Raw genomic sequence first — 16,556 nt, forward strand, 5'->3', positions numbered from 1 at the left:
TCCAATCAGATCGCTGTAATTACATAATGGTGCTTAAATAAAGCCTCTCTCTTGACCTCTGTGCAGCTCAGAGTCTCTTACTAAGTGAAAACATCTAATATCTCCTCTGTGAAGCAAACGCTTCTCACTCTGAGACTGCTGTATGGGAATTACAAGGTTATTCGGCCCATTACTGCACTTGATTTATGAATGAATGAATGAATGAATGAATGAATGAAGGAAGGAACTAAATGGTACTTACACATCTACAGCACTGTTTGAGACACTTGAAGCTGATCTGTGAAGGACAGAGAGGTTTATTGAGGATGAGGACAGTCAGAAGAACAGAGAGAGTGACCATCAGGGTCACACCTGAAAATGCCCCAGAGTCTCATCCCCATTGGTGCTGTTCATTCAGTACAGTGTCCCCCTCACTGCACCCAGGCTTTGGGATCCAAACAGACCACGGGAACAGCACCCCCTGTTAGACCCAACTTTTCAACACTTCAGCACCTCCCACACTTTCCTACGAGAAGGTGGAGGAGGAGGAGGCAGTTTCCCTGAATTAAAGAGATCTTCCTGAGATTTCTGATTAAGAAATGATCTGCCAATGGAATGAGATGAAATACAAGCAAGACACATGCAGAAATCTGGTGAAAAATATGCCAAATATTCATATATTAATACATATCACAGATTTCCACTACACTTCAGAGGATTTCTCTTCCTCTAGCATTAGAGCTGAGACTTTCAGAGAAACAAGCCACAGATACCTTCTCATTTTAATCTTATTTGCAGCTGGAAATGCATCTTGTTTGCCGTGGTGAAGTGACTGTAAACACTCTCCTGACTGTCTAAATATGACCCCAGGAGATAAGCAGGACACGGCCTTGTGCTAAGTTTGGTTTTATTCCGAGAACTTATCAGAGTCTGATTAGAAAAGTGTGTAAACAAACTCTGAAGTCAATATTGTCTCTGATAAACACTGACGCTAACAGTGAAGCTCAGAAATAACAAGAACAACAACTGCAACAGTAGCACACAGGCAGATCTCAGACGTGTGTCTCGGGTGTGTCTCAGCACCTCTTCGCAGGCTCATAACTCTGGATGTGAGGAGTGTACGGTCTGGTGATGAGACGGAGTGGAGAGGGCAGATTCTACACATTCAGGTATTAAAAATATATTAATAATGAACTGTTACCGACCCCAGTGGGTTATTGTGAGTTCTGATTGTGCAGTGTAACTTTAGTAGTGTTTAGTTTTATGCTCGTATTGTTTTGGTTTTCCAGCTGCAGGTGAGCAGAGTGGATGGTGTGGGTGGAGTTAGAGGTGAGATACACACACACGCTAAATCATGCATGAAGGTGTAGGTGTTCAGACACTTCGAAATAACTTCTTCATCTCTAATTCTGAACAGAGCGAAGGGTTAATCCAGGACCAGAGAAGGGCTTTATTATAAAGGGTTAATTATAAATATTTTATTTAATCCAAAGTGTGAAAATATTTAAATAAAAGGACAGTTTGTCCAAAATTAACAGCAACAATGAGCTTCTTTTATACAGTGATAGGAAACACAGTGAGCTCCAGTTAAACTGTCACCAATTAGGGCCTTTACAGATTTAGGGGCGAGATTATTTTTTTTTCCTTTTGTATTATTATTATTATAATCAGAGTGATGATGTCTTCTGGCGCCTGTCCTCAAACCAGGCCCCACATCTGTGGCTTTTTAAAAGTGTTAAACTAAAATTTAAACCTCTAACTAAAGTCACATAAAGACCCTCAGGGTTCACATTTTTATGGCAGTTCACCTAAGACTAAAGGCCAAGTGCTTTTTTTTGAGCAGGCATTTCCTCTGGCCTCCCTTACAGGAAACGTTAGGACCCCTGGGACCGCCCCCTTCAGCTGAAATATGACTGTAAATGTCTCTGTGGGTTAAAGACGTAAAGATAAGTCACTGTGAAATAAATTGTGTTTATTGCAGAAATCTGGACATTTCTAACTTTTTAACCTTTAACTCTGGAGCTCAGCCCCTGCCTCAGATCATTTTTCTTGTTTATTTTTACATTTTGTTCTATCTTCACTTTCATTTTAAATATTGCTTGTAATTGTTACAGTGTTTACCCTTTTATATTTTATGACCTTGGTCTAACAGAAACTGTGTAAAGCACTCTGAGATGCACTTTTATGTATGTATGAAAGGTGCTGTACATAGATATATTACTTTAATTATGCCCTGCCTGCACAGAGCTGAATATTGTTTTAAGATTTTCCTCCTTCGGCTGCATTATCACCCCAGTCCAGTAGGGGGCCATAGTACCTCTTATAGAGAGACACCAAAACACCATGAAGCCTGAGAGAAACAGAAGTTTAATCCCAAATCACTCCATCCTCCCTCTGTAGTGCACTACACACTGAACGACTGAATCTAGATGTTAACAATGCAGTGTATATTTCTAACACACACCATTTCTATTTATTCATCTGTGTGAATCTGAACTCTAGTGCTGTCTGTGTGTGTAAAGTGTAGTTTATGACTGATGTAGTTCACTGTAGAGGGAGAGAGGAGCTGTGTGTGTACAGTGTAGTTTGTGACTGATGTAGTTCACTGTAGAGGGAGGGAGGAGCTGTGTGTGTACAGTGTAGTTTGTGACTGATGTAGTTCACTGTAGAGGGAGGGAGGAGCTGTGTGTGTACAGTGTAGTTTGTGACTGATGTAGTTCACTGTAGAGGGAGTGAGGAGCTGTGTGTGTACAGTGTAGTTTATGACTGATGTAATTCACTGTAGAGGGAGGGAGGAGCTGTGTGTGTACAGTGTAGTTTGTGACTGATGTAGTTCACTGTAGAAGTAGTGAGGAGCTGTGTGTGTACAGTGTAGTTTGTGACTGATGTAGTTCACTGTAGAGGGAGAGAGGAGCTGTGTGTGTACAGTGTAGTTTATGACTGATATAGTTCACTGTAGAGTCAGGGAGGAGCTGTGTGTGTACAGTGTAGTTTGTGACTGATGTAGTTCACTGTAGAGGGAGTGAGGAGCTGTGTGTGTACAGTGTAGTTTATGACTGATGTAGTTCACTGTAGAGGGAGAGAGGAGCTGTGTGTGTACAGTGTAGTTTATGACTGATGTAGTTCACTGTATAGGGAGCGAGGAGCTGTGTGTGTACAGTGTAGTTTATGACTGATGTAGTTCACTGTATAGGGAGAGAGGAGCTGTGTGTGTACAGTGTAGTTTATGACTGATGTAGTTCACGGTAGAGGGAGAGAGGAGCTGTGTGTGTACAGTGTAGTTTATGACTGATGTAGTTCACTGTAGAGGGAGAGAGGAGCTGTGTGTGTACAGTGTAGTTTGTGACTGATGTAGTTCACTGTAGAGGGAGCGAGGAGCTGTGTGTGTACAGTGTAGTTCATGACTGATGTAGTTCACTGTAGAGGGAGCGAGGAGCTGTGTGTGTACAGTGTAGTTTATTACTGATGTAGTTCACTGTAGAGGGAGAGAGGAGCTGTGTGTGTACAGTGTAGTTTATGACTGATGTAGTTCACTGTAGAGGGAGCGAGGAGCTGTGTGTGTACAGTGTAGTTTATGACTGATGTAGTTCACGGTAGAGGGAGAGAGGAGCTGTGTGTGTACAGTGTAGTTCATGACTGATGTAGTTCACTGTAGAGGGAGCGAGGAACTGTGTGTGTACAGTGTAGTTTGTGACTGATATAGTTCAGTGTAGAGGGAGCGAGGAGCTGTGTGTGTACAGTGTAGTTCATGACTGATGTAGTTCACTGTAGAGGGAGGGAGGAGCTGTGTGTGTACAGTGTAGTTTGTGACTGATGTAGTTCACTGTAGAGGGAGAGAGGAGCTGTGTGTGTACAGTGTAGTTTGTGACTGATGTAGTTCACTGTAGAGGGAGAGAGGACCTGTGTGTGTACAGTGTAGTTTATTACTGATGTAGTTCACTGTAGAGGGAGGGAGGAGCTGTGTGTGTACAGTGTAGTTTGTGACTGATGTAGTTCACTGTAGAGGGAGCGAGGAGCTGTGTGTGTACAGTGTAGTTTGTGACTGATGTAGTTCACTGTAGAGGGAGAGAGGACATGTGTGTGTACAGTGTAGTTTATTACTGATGTAGTTCACTGTAGAGGGAGGGAGGAGCTGTGTGTGTACAGTGTAGTTTGTGACTGATGTAGTTCACTGTAGAGGGAGGGAGGAGCTGTGTGTGTACAGTGTAGTTTATGACTGATGTAGGTCACTGTAGAGGGAGCGAGGAGCTGTGTGTGTACAGTGTAGTTTGTGACTGATGTAGTTCACTGTAGAGGGAGTGAGGAGCTGTGTGTGTACAGTGTAGTTTATGACTGATGTAATTCACTGTAGAGGGAGGGAGGAGCTGTGTGTGTACAGTGTAGTTTGTGACTGATGTAGTTCACTGTAGAGGGAGAGAGGACATGTGTGTGTACAGTGTAGTTTATTACTGATGTAGTTCACTGTAGAGGGAGGGAGGAGCTGTGTGTGTACAGTGTAGTTTGTGACTGATGTAGTTCACTGTAGAGGGAGGGAGGAGCTGTGTGTGTACAGTGTAGTTTATGACTGATGTAGGTCACTGTAGAGGGAGCGAGGAGCTGTGTGTGTACAGTGTAGTTTGTGACTGATGTAGTTCACTGTAGAGGGAGTGAGGAGCTGTGTGTGTACAGTGTAGTTTATGACTGATGTAATTCACTGTAGAGGGAGGGAGGAGCTGTGTGTGTACAGTGTAGTTTGTGACTGATGTAGTTCACTGTAGAGGGAGAGAGGAGCTGTGTGTGTACAGTGTAGTTTATGACTGATATAGTTCACTGTAGAGTCAGGGAGGAGCTGTGTGTGTACAGTGTAGTTTGTGACTGATGTAGTTCACTGTAGAGGGAGAGAGGAGCTGTGTGTGTACAGTGTAGTTTGTGACTGATGTAGTTCACTGTAGAGGGAGCGAGGAGCTATGTGTGTACAGTGTAGTTTATGACTGATGTAGTTCATTGTAGAGGGAGCGAGGAGCTGTGTGTGTACAGTGTAGTTTATGACTGATGTAGTTCACTGTATAGGGAGCGAGGAGCTGTGTGTGTACAGTGTAGTTTATGACTGATGTAGTTCACTGTATAGGGAGAGAGGAGCTGTGTGTGTACAGTGTAGTTTATGACTGATGTAGTTCACGGTAGAGGGAGAGAGGAGCTGTGTGTGTACAGTGTAGTTTATGACTGATGTAGTTCACTGTAGAGGGAGAGAGGAGCTGTGTGTGTACAGTGTAGTTTGTGACTGATGTAGTTCACTGTAGAGGGAGCGAGGAGCTGTGTGTGTACAGTGTAGTTCATGACTGATGTAGTTCACTGTAGAGGGAGCGAGGAGCTGTGTGTGTACAGTGTAGTTTATTACTGATGTAGTTCACTGTAGAGGGAGAGAGGAGCTGTGTGTGTACAGTGTAGTTTATGACTGATGTAGTTCACTGTAGAGGGAGCGAGGAGCTGTGTGTGTACAGTGTAGTTTATGACTGATGTAGTTCACGGTAGAGGGAGAGAGGAGCTGTGTGTGTACAGTGTAGTTCATGACTGATGTAGTTCACTGTAGAGGGAGAGAGGAGCTGTGTGTGTACAGTGTAGTTCATGACTGATGTAGTTCACTGTAGAGGGAGCGAGGAACTGTGTGTGTACAGTGTAGTTTGTGACTGATATAGTTCAGTGTAGAGGGAGCGAGGAGCTGTGTGTGTACAGTGTAGTTTATGACTGATGTAGTTCACTGTAGAGGGAGGGAGGAGCTGTGTGTGTACAGTGTAGTTTGTGACTGATGTAGTTCACTGTAGAGGGAGAGAGGAGCTGTGTGTGTACAGTGTAGTTTGTGACTGATGTAGTTCACTGTAGAGGGAGAGAGGACCTGTGTGTGTACAGTGTAGTTTATTACTGATGTAGTTCACTGTAGAGGGAGGGAGGAGCTGTGTGTGTACAGTGTAGTTTGTGACTGATGTAGTTCACTGTAGAGGGAGCGAGGAGCTGTGTGTGTACAGTGTAGTTTGTGACTGATGTAGTTCACTGTAGAGGGAGAGAGGACATGTGTGTGTACAGTGTAGTTTATTACTGATGTAGTTCACTGTAGAGGGAGGGAGGAGCTGTGTGTGTACAGTGTAGTTTGTGACTGATGTAGTTCACTGTAGAGGGAGGGAGGAGCTGTGTGTGTACAGTGTAGTTTATGACTGATGTAGGTCACTGTAGAGGGAGCGAGGAGCTGTGTGTGTACAGAGTAGTTTGTGACTGATGTAGTTCAATGTAGAGGGAGAGAGGACCTGTGTGTGTACAGTGTAGTTTATGACTGACGTAGTTCACTGTAGAGGGAGAGAGGACCTGTGTGTGTACAGTGTAGTTTATGGCTGATGTAGTTCACTGTAGAGGGAGCGAGGAGCTGTGTGTGTACAGTGTAGTTTGTGACTGATGTAGTTCACTGTAGAGGGAGAGAGGACCTGTGTGTGTACAGTGTAGTTTGTGACTGACGTAGTTCACTGTAGAGTGAGCGAGGAGCTGTGTGTGTACAGTGTAGTTTATGACTGATGTAGTTCACTGTAGAGGGAGTGAGGAGCTGTGTGTGTACAGTGTAGTTTATTACTGATGTAGTTCACTGTAGAGGGAGAGAGGAGCTGTGTGTGTACAGTGTAGTTTATGACTGATGTAGTTCACGGTAGAGGGAGAGAGGAGCTGTGTGTGTACAGTGTAGTTTATTACTGATGTAGTTCACTGTAGAGGGAGAGAGGACCTGTGTGTGTACAGTGTAGTTTATGACTGATGTAGTTCACTGTAGAGGGAGGGAGGAGCTGTGTGTGTACAGTGTAGTTTATGACTGATGTAGTTCACGGTAGAGGGAGAGAGGAGCTGTGTGTGTACAGTGTAGTTTATGACTGATGTAGTTCACGGTAGAGGGAGAGAGGAGCTGTGTGTGTACAGTGTAGTTTGTGACTGATGTAGTTCACGGTAGAGGGAGAGAGGAGATGTGTGTGTACAGTGTAGTTTATGACTGATGTAGTTCACTGTAGAGGGAGGGAGGAGCTGTGTGTGTACAGTGTAGTTTATGACTGATGTAGTTCACGGTAGAGGGAGAGAGGAGCTGTGTGTGTACAGTGTAGTTTCTGACCGATGTAGTTCACGGTAGAGGGAGAGAGGAGCTGTGTGTGTACAGTGTAGTTTATGACTGATGTAGTTCACTGTAGAGGAAGCGAGGAGATGTGTGTGTACACTGTAGTTTATGACTGATGTAGTTCACTGTAGAGGGAGCGAGGAGCTGTGTGTGTACAGTGTAGTTTATGGCTGATGTAGTTCACTGTAGAGGGAGCGAGGAGCTGTGTGTGTACAGTGTAGTTTGTGACTGATGTAGTTCATTGTAGAGGGAGCGAGGAGCTGTGTGTGTACAGTGTAGTTTGTGACTGATGTAGTTCATTGTAGAGGGAGAGAGGAGCTGTGTGTGTACAGTGTAGTTTATGACTGATGTAGTTCACTGTATAGGGAGAGAGGAGCTGTGTGTGTACAGTGTAGTTTGTGACTGATGTAGTTCATTGTAGAGGGAGCGAGGAGCTGTGTGTGTACAGTGTAGTTTGTGACTGATGTAGTTCATTGTAGAGGGAGAGAGGAGCTGTGTGTGTACAGTGTAGTTTATGACTGATGTAGTTCACTGTAGAGGGAGAGAGGAGCTGTGTGTGTACAGTGTAGTTTGTGACTGATGTAGTTCATTGTAGAGGGAGAGAGGAGCTGTGTGTGTACAGTGTAGTTTATGACTGATGTAGTTCACTGTATAGGGAGAGAGGAGCTGTGTGTGTACAGTGTAGTTTATGACTGATGTAGTTCACGGTAGAGGGAGAGAGGAGCTGTGTGTGTACAGTGTAGTTTATGACTGATGTAGTTCACTGTAGAGGGAGAGAGGAGCTGTGTGTGTACAGTGTAGTTTGTGACTGATGTAGTTCACTGTAGAGGGAGCGAGGAGCTGTGTGTGTACAGTGTAGTTCATGACTGATGTAGTTCACTGTAGAGGGAGCGAGGAGCTGTGTGTGTACAGTGTAGTTTGTGACTGATGTAGTTCACGGTAGAGGGAGAGAGGAGCTGTGTGTGTACAGTGTAGTTTATGACTGATGTAGTTCACTGTAGAGGGAGCGAGGAGCTGTGTGTGTACAGTGTAGTTTATGACTGATGTAGTTCACGGTAGAGGGAGAGAGGAGCTGTGTGTGTACAGTGTAGTTCATGACTGATGTAGTTCACTGTAGAGGGAGCGAGGAGCTGTGTGTGTACAGTGTAGTTTATGACTGATGTAGTTCACTGTAGAGGGAGGGAGGAGCTGTGTGTGTACAGTGTAGTTTGTGACTGATGTAGTTCACTGTAGAGGGAGAGAGGAGCTGTGTGTGTACAGTGTAGTTTGTGACTGATGTAGTTCACTGTAGAGGGAGAGAGGACCTGTGTGTGTACAGTGTAGTTTATTACTGATGTAGTTCACTGTAGAGGGAGGGAGGAGCTGTGTGTGTACAGTGTAGTTTGTGACTGATGTAGTTCACTGTAGAGGGAGGGAGGAGCTGTGTGTGTACAGTGTAGTTTATGACTGATGCAGGTCACTGTAGAGGGAGCGAGGAGCTGTGTGTGTACAGAGTAGTTTGTGACTGATGTAGTTCAATGTAGAGGGAGAGAGGACCTGTGTGTGTACAGTGTAGTTTATGACTGACGTAGTTCACTGTAGAGGGAGAGAGGACCTGTGTGTGTACAGTGTAGTTTATGGCTGATGTAGTTCACTGTAGAGGGAGCGAGGAGCTGTGTGTGTACAGTGTAGTTTGTGACTGATGTAGTTCACTGTAGAGGGAGTGAGGAGCTGTGTGATTACAGTGTAGTTTATGACTGATGTAGTTCACTGTAGAGGGAGCGAGGAGCTGTGTGTGTACAGTGTAGTTTGTGACTGATGTAGTTCACTGTGGAGGGAGCGAGGAGCTGTGTGTGTACACTGTAGTTTGTGACTGATGTAGTTCACTGTAGAGGGAGAGAGGACCTGTGTGTGTACAGTGTAGTTTGTGACTGACGAAGTTCACTGTAGAGTGAGCGAGGAGCTGTGTGTGTACAGTGTAGTTTATGACTGATGTAGTTCACTGTAGAGGGAGTGAGGAGCTGTGTGTTTACAGTGTAGTTTATGACTGATGTAGTTTACTGTAGAGGCCGCGAGGAGCTGTGTGTGTACAGTGTAGTTTATGACTGATGTAGTTCACTGTAGAGGGAGCGAGGAGCTGTGTGTGTACAGTGTAGTTTACGACTGATGTAGTTCACTGTAGAGGGAGAGAGGAGCTGTGTGTGTACAGTGTAGTTTACGACTGATGTAGTTCACTGTAGAGGGAGAGAGGAGCTGTGTGTGTACAGTGTAGTTTACGACTGATGTAGTTCACTGTAGAGGGAGCGAGGAGCTGTGTCAGTTTCAGAGAGAGACTCACGTCAGCGTTTCAGAAAAGATCAGTTTCGCCCTTAAACCTAAACATAACCCAATTGACGATCATGGAGTTTTTGGTTGAAGGAAATGTGCAGCTAATCTAGTTAATACGGTAATACACAGAGAGAGAGGAGGAGCAGAGATGGATGTGGACAGAGGAGACAGAGGTGAGGAACTTTAATTTGTTTTTTCAGGCGTCTCCTCGGCGTGAAACGTTCGCTGATGAAAGGCTCGTTTTCTTTTTTAGTTTGAAATGAATCTGTAGCTTGTTCCCTGTGATGTTTAGATCAATATCTGCTCAGAACAACAGGAAACAACAAATCCTCAGACACTTCGCCCTCTGACAGGCCACGATTAAGAGATAAACGCAGGGGAGAGGTGTAAGGACAGAGCTGTGGTCACTGCTCAGGACCAGAACCCAGTATTTATATTTTGTTTATTGTATTTATCTTGATATTTTGTGTTTTCTTTATTCTGGTTTCGTCTGAGATGGTTGCAGTGTACGTTTGGATCTTCTTCAGCAGCTCAGTCCAGCATTATCTTCACTAGCAGCAGATGTATTCTGTTCATCAGACTCAACACGCTCTGAGGAGAACACTAACCTCTGTTTATCAGACTCAACACGCTCAGAGGAGAACACTAACCTCTGTTCATCAGACTCAACACGCTCAGAGGAGAGCACTAACCTCTGTTCATCAGACTCAACACGCTTGGAGGAGAACACTAACCTCTGTTCATCAGACTTAACATGCTCAGAGGAGAACACTAACCTCTGTTCATCAGACTCAACACGCTCAGAGGAGAGCACTAACCTCTGTTCATCAGACTCAACACGCTCAGAGGAGAGCACTAACCTCTGTTCATCAGACTCAACATGCTCGGAGGAGAACACTAACCTCTGTTCATCAGACTCAACACGCTCAGAGGAGAGCACTAACCTCTGTTCATCAGACTCAACACGCTCAGAGGAGAACACTAACCTCTGTTCATCAGACTCAACACGCTCGGAGGAGAACACTAACCTCTGTTCATCAGACTCAACACGCTCGGAGGAGAACACTAACCTCTGTTCATCAGATTCAACACGCTCGGAGGAGAACACTAACCTCTGTTCATCAGACTCAACGCGCTCGGAGGAAACACTAACCTCTGTTCCCCAGACTCAACACGCTAAGAGGAGAACACTAACCTCTGTTCATCAGACTCAACACGCTCAGAGGAGAGCACTAACCTCTGTTCATCAGACTCAACACGCTCAGAGGAGAACACTAACCTCTGTTCATCAGACTCAACACGCTCGGAGGAGAACACTAACCTCTGTTCATCAGACTCAACACGCTCGGAGGAGAACACTAACCTCTGTTCATCAGACTCAACACGCTCGGAGGAGAACACTAACCTCTGTTCATCAGACTCAACGCGCTCGGAGGAAACACTAACCTCTGTTCCCCAGACTCAACACGCTAAGAGGAGAACACTAACCTCTGTTCATCAGACTCAACATGCTCAGAGGAGAGCACTAACCTCTGTTCATCAGACTCAACACGCTCAGAGGAGAACACTAACCTCTGTTCATCAGACTCAACACGCTCAGAGGAGAACACTAACCTCTGTTCATCAGAATCAACACGCTCAGAGGAGAACACTAACCTCTGTTCATCAGACTCAACATGCTCAGAGGAGAGCACTAACCTCTGTTCATCAGACTCAACACGCTCGGAGGAGAACACTAACCTCTGTTCATCAGACTCAACACGCTCAGAGGAGAACACTAACCTCTGTTCATCAGACTCAACACGCTCAGAGGAGAACACTAACATCTGTTCATCAGACTCAACACGCTCGGAGGAGAACACTAACCTCTGTTCATCAGACTCAACACGCTCAGAGGAGAACACTAACCTCTGTTCATCAGACTCAACACGCTCAGAGGAGAACACTAACCTCTGTTCATCAGACTCAACACGCTCGGAGGAGAACACTAACCTCTGTTCATCAGACTCAACACGCTCAGAGGAGAGCACTAACCTCTGTTCATCAGACTCAACATGCTCGGAGGAGAACACTAACCTCTGTTCATCAGACTCAACACGCTCGGAGGAGAACACTAACCTCTGTTCATCAGACTCAACACGCTCAGAGGAGAGCACTAACCTCTGTTCATCAGATTCAACACGCTCGGAGGAGAACACTAACATCTGTTCATCAGACTCAACTCGCTCAGAGGAGAACACTAACCTCTGTTCATCAGACTCAACACGCTCAGAGGAGAACACTAACCTCTGTTCATCAGACTCAACACGCTCAGAGGAGAACACTAACCTCTGTTCATCAGACTCAACACGCTCAGAGGAGAACACTAACCTCTGTTCATCAGACTCAACACGCTCAGAGGAGAACACTAACCTCTGTTCATCAGACTCAACACGCTCAGAGGAGAGCACTAACCTCTGTTCATCAGACTCAACACGCTCAGAGGAGAACACTAACCTCTGTTCATCAGACTCAACACGCTCAGAGGAGAACACTGACCTCTATTCATCAGACTCAACACGCTCAGAGGAGAACACTGACCTCTGTTCATCAGACTCAACACGCTCAGAGGAGAGCACTAACCTCTGTTCATCAGACTCAACACGCTCAGAGGAGAACACTAACCTCTGTTCATCAGACTCAACACGCTCAGAGGAGAACACTAACCTCTGTTCATCAGACTCAACACGCTCAGAGGAGAACACTAACCTCTGTTCATCAGACTCAACACGCTCAGAGGAGAACACTTTATTTAGGTTTTTGTTTTTATTCATTTTTGTTTGTTTTTGTTTGTGTGTTAATAACGGGGCCAGTGAGTTCCTCTAATCTCTCTGATAATGGACATAACATAAGCAGCTCATTTGCATATTCGCGGCAGGGCTGGGAGAGGGAGTGTTTCATTTTATTTAGTGCTCTCTCGTTTTTCCGCCGGAGGCTGAAACAGCAGCAGCTCGTTTTTCTCTCATCATGTTCTCCGCTTTTCTCCCAATCGTCCACATGAGACGAATAACTCAACATCAGCACAATTTAATATTTCATTACCTTCATTTACAGATCTCCCATCGTTATCCACCAGCCACGTCACACGAGTAGGAATTTATATATTCATTCATTCACCTGCTATAAGAGCTTCAGCATGGAATATTTGAGCATGAACACAACCTGAACATGGCATCACTAACTCACCCAGTCACCCACACACACACACACACTTGTGGACAGTTTCACACACTCACCCAGTCACTCACACACTCACCAAGTCACTCAAACACTCACCCAGTCACTCACACACTCACCAAGTCACTCACCCAGTCACCCACACGCACACACACACACCTGTGGACAGTTTCACACACTCACCCAGTCACTCACACACTCACCCAGTCACTCACACACTCACCAAGTCACTCACCCAGTCACCCACACGCACACACACACCTGTGGACAGTATCACACACTCACCCAGTCACTCACACACTCACCAAGTCACTCACCCAGTCACCCACACGCACACACACACCTGTGGACAGTATCACACACTCACCCAGTCACTCACACACTCACCAAGTCACTCACCCAGTCACCCACACGCACACACACACACCTGTGGAGAGTTTCACACACTCACCCAGTCACCCACACGCACACACACACCTGTGGAGAGTTTCACCCACTCACCCAGTCACCCACACGCACACACACACACACCTGTGGACAGTTTCACACACTCACCCACACACACACACACACACCTGTGGACAGTTTCACCCACTCACCCAGTCACCCACACGCACACACACACACACCTGTGGACAGTTTCACACACTCACCCAGTCACCCACACACACACACACACACCTGTGGACAGTTTCACACACTCACACCTGTGGACGGTTTCACACACTCACCCAGTCACTCTTTCTCTCTCTCACACACACACACACACACACACACACACACACACACACCTGTGGACAGTTTCACACACTCACCCAGTCACAATGAGTGATAAAATGGACAGTGAGTGTAGAAAGGAGGAGGTGTTTTTAATCTTGTGGCTGGTGTGTAGGGTATTAGAGGCTGAGGAGTGTAAATTGGAGGAATGTAAATGAACAGCGGCTCCACTGTTTGGCTCCAGGAGCTAAAAGGATTAGCAAAGTGCTGAGAAGCAATTACTGATAAGGTTACAATACGTCAGAAGATGTGTGTGTGTGTGTGTGTGTGTGTGTGTGTGATGACTCTTTTTGTTTCTGGAACAATAGTGGGAGAGAAAGCTGCTGCGTGGGTGAGCTGTTACTCGTTTTTAACCTCTGTTCATCTGCTCAAAGTTCTGTTCTCCGCCGTCGTTCCTCTCATCAGACGTTTGTTCAATTAATTCGACAAGAAGGGGGCGAGGACGGAGTGGAGAAAGAGACGAGAAATTACGAGCCATCGTGTTTAAAACCGCCGCAGGAGCCTTCCACAACGAGATGGAGACGGGAGATAAATCCATTAAAACCAAAGCCGTGTCCCGCTGCTCACACGCAGCTAATCCTCCCTAATAACCCGAAAGAAACAGAGAGGAGTCACGGAGGAGATGTTATGAATGACACGATTAATAATAAATATAACACATCTCGTCTCATCTCCTGTGTCCTACACTCTCCAAACAGCCTGATCTCAGCCATGTCTCGTTATATATGACTATAAGATCATTCACTGGATTCGTAAAGTCCCAGACATTATCTATAATCATAATCATAACACTGAGGCCCAATCCCATTTCTTATTCTCCCCCTCCGCCGTGTTCTGGAGTGTCCTCTTTGGAGCTGAGTTACAGGGCGCAGTGGTTAAAATCTCCCACTATGAAACCGAACGACCCTTCAACACCCTGATACTTCATCAGAACACAAATAAAACAGAGCAGCGCTTCATTCCCAGGCGACTATCGCCGCTCTGTAGCAGCTCTGCCCCAGTCTGCAGTGATATCAGAGGAGCTGCGAAACTACATTAAACTGGGGTCATAGATTTTAAAGGAGGAAACACTGACACCTGTGGGTTTCTTTGGCCGCTGCGCAGTTGTCACAAGCACTGCACTGATTCACAAGGCGTCATAACCCTCCGTTTGGAGCGTGACTCTAAAAAAACTCAGGCCATTTCGCCCTCACACTTCACCCCACCCCTCTCTCCCAGCAAGAACTGAGACCCCCACCACTAGGGGACACAGAGGGGGAGGGGTAAGTGGTCAGGGCAAGGGCAGAGATGGAATTGGGCCAAACCCTAACTACACATCTAATACAGACCCTAATCCTGCCCTCCTCCAAAAGTTACATAGTGCAGTTTCTGCAATTCTATATAATATTAACTCAATGCAGATTTTTTACTCGCTAAGACAAACTGAAACAAGAGTCAGAGCACTGCCCCCTACCTGCTGGCGTGGAACTGCGGCTCTTCAGACTGATATAGTGACATCACCAGAGGTTGGCAAATAAGGCGCAGCCATATTGCAACAGGCAGCCTTTATTGAAGTGCCCTTACAAGGGTGCTAGGCAGAAAGGACCGGCAGAGTCACACACACAAGAACCCCAGGGAACAGACAAACACATAACAACAAAACACATAATCTTTATTAAAAGAAATAACCCAGAAAAAGGACCCCAAATTATCAAACGTTAGGCCCCTGCCATATTCAGAGCCATCACAATATTATTGAAAGGTCTTGCTGCGTTAGCTTCTATTTAAAGTGAAGAATGTTAGAAAGAGGGTTTTATTACAAACGACACTGACATAGTGGCTCCTCCGCAGCCCAAGAACTCATTCTGACCCCCATTATATTTAACAAGTGGACAATCCCAAAGATAACACTGTTCCTGCCTTCGAAGCTAATAAATATTAACATATAAAACTTGTGAGACCTTATTAAACGGCTCTGTAAGTACGCTTTTATGCATATGCCAATTTTAATATGGTCAGTGTTGAGACATAGTGCTCCACAGCTTTAAAACAACATTATAAAATCAATAGGTTGGGTTCTAAAGTCTGATTGGCTGTAAAATACTCTCACATCCGAACACAAATCAGCTGAGTAAATGTCTGAATTAATTCATCTCAATAATTACCTCTATTATTATACATATTTCCTCCAGTGTTGTCATAACACTCCCAGTCCCATCCCACCCATCTCCACCCTCTACAGTATTAGCAAGCTAGGAGAGGTAAGGCTAGCACACTCTACTTTCCTTCAAGATTCTCAAACTGTGAAACAAGACCGCCCAGTCTTTTCTGTGCAGTCTAAATCAGTAACGAGTCGTTCTGATTCTGCTCCGCTTCTGACGTCAAGTGCAGAGACTTTAGAATGGCCCCGCCCCCTCATCTGAGTCTGTCCAATCACAGCGCTGGACCCGTGTTTATGTGAGAGCGCAAAGACGAGGTTAAACTCAGCAAAACAGACACAACGAGCGCGGAGAAATAAGAGCACTGAGTAAAAACGGAGAAGAAAGAGAACAGAGTGAAAACGGCTAAAAACCAGAGCTTCTGCTCCTCGCTCCTCACTGCTGTGCGCTCGGGGTCGGGGTGAACAGCGAGCGGCTCATTATCATTTAAAGGAACAGGTGCTGAAAGCGGGCGTTCTGAACAGGGGCTGTTTACACAGGGGGAGAACACTGCTGTGGGGCTCGTGGGGTTTGGACCAAAGCGGGTCACAGACGTTTCACTAAGAAACAGAACTGTGTTCCACTGTGGAGAAGGCAGCATCTGCAAGTAAACAAATAGAGGAAGCTCTTTCTTTACATATTCAGATGTTTACTTATGCTAATGAGCTCAAATTACAAAGAAAGGACAGAGGACTCAGACTTTTTTAGTATGTGGACTTTTCCAAAGACTTGTGAAAAGTCACATTTATAAGAAACATGTTGTTTATTCATATATTTAGGAGAAACACTGAACCTTTCTTTGTGAAATCTTCATCAAAGTGTGTTCCTTTTTTTTGTAGGATGGCTAATTCATGAAGCCCAGAGGCCGGGGATCAAGCTGGTGAAGCAGAAGGAGATGTCTGCCAAGAAGCAGCATGCAATAATAATTCAGAGAGAGCCTCTTCTTTCCAGGCTCAGCCCAAACAGGTAAAGAGCCATTT

General features: G+C 45.4%; 1 long non-coding RNA gene across 1 annotated transcript; it reads left to right on the forward strand.

Annotated features, from left to right (window-relative positions):
• The first annotated feature begins 1,011 nt into the window (after positions 1-1,011).
• Positions 1,012-9,835, forward strand: LOC136677763 (uncharacterized). Its single transcript, XR_010796425.1, has 3 exons — positions 1,012-1,148; positions 1,269-1,308; positions 9,699-9,835. It is a non-coding gene; the product is annotated as an uncharacterized lncRNA (long non-coding RNA).
• Positions 9,836-16,556: the final 6,721 nt, after the last annotated feature.

Source organism: Hoplias malabaricus, chromosome Y (genome assembly GCF_029633855.1).
Source record: "Hoplias malabaricus isolate fHopMal1 chromosome Y, fHopMal1.hap1, whole genome shotgun sequence".
Classification (NCBI taxonomy): domain Eukaryota; kingdom Metazoa; phylum Chordata; class Actinopteri; order Characiformes; family Erythrinidae; genus Hoplias; species Hoplias malabaricus.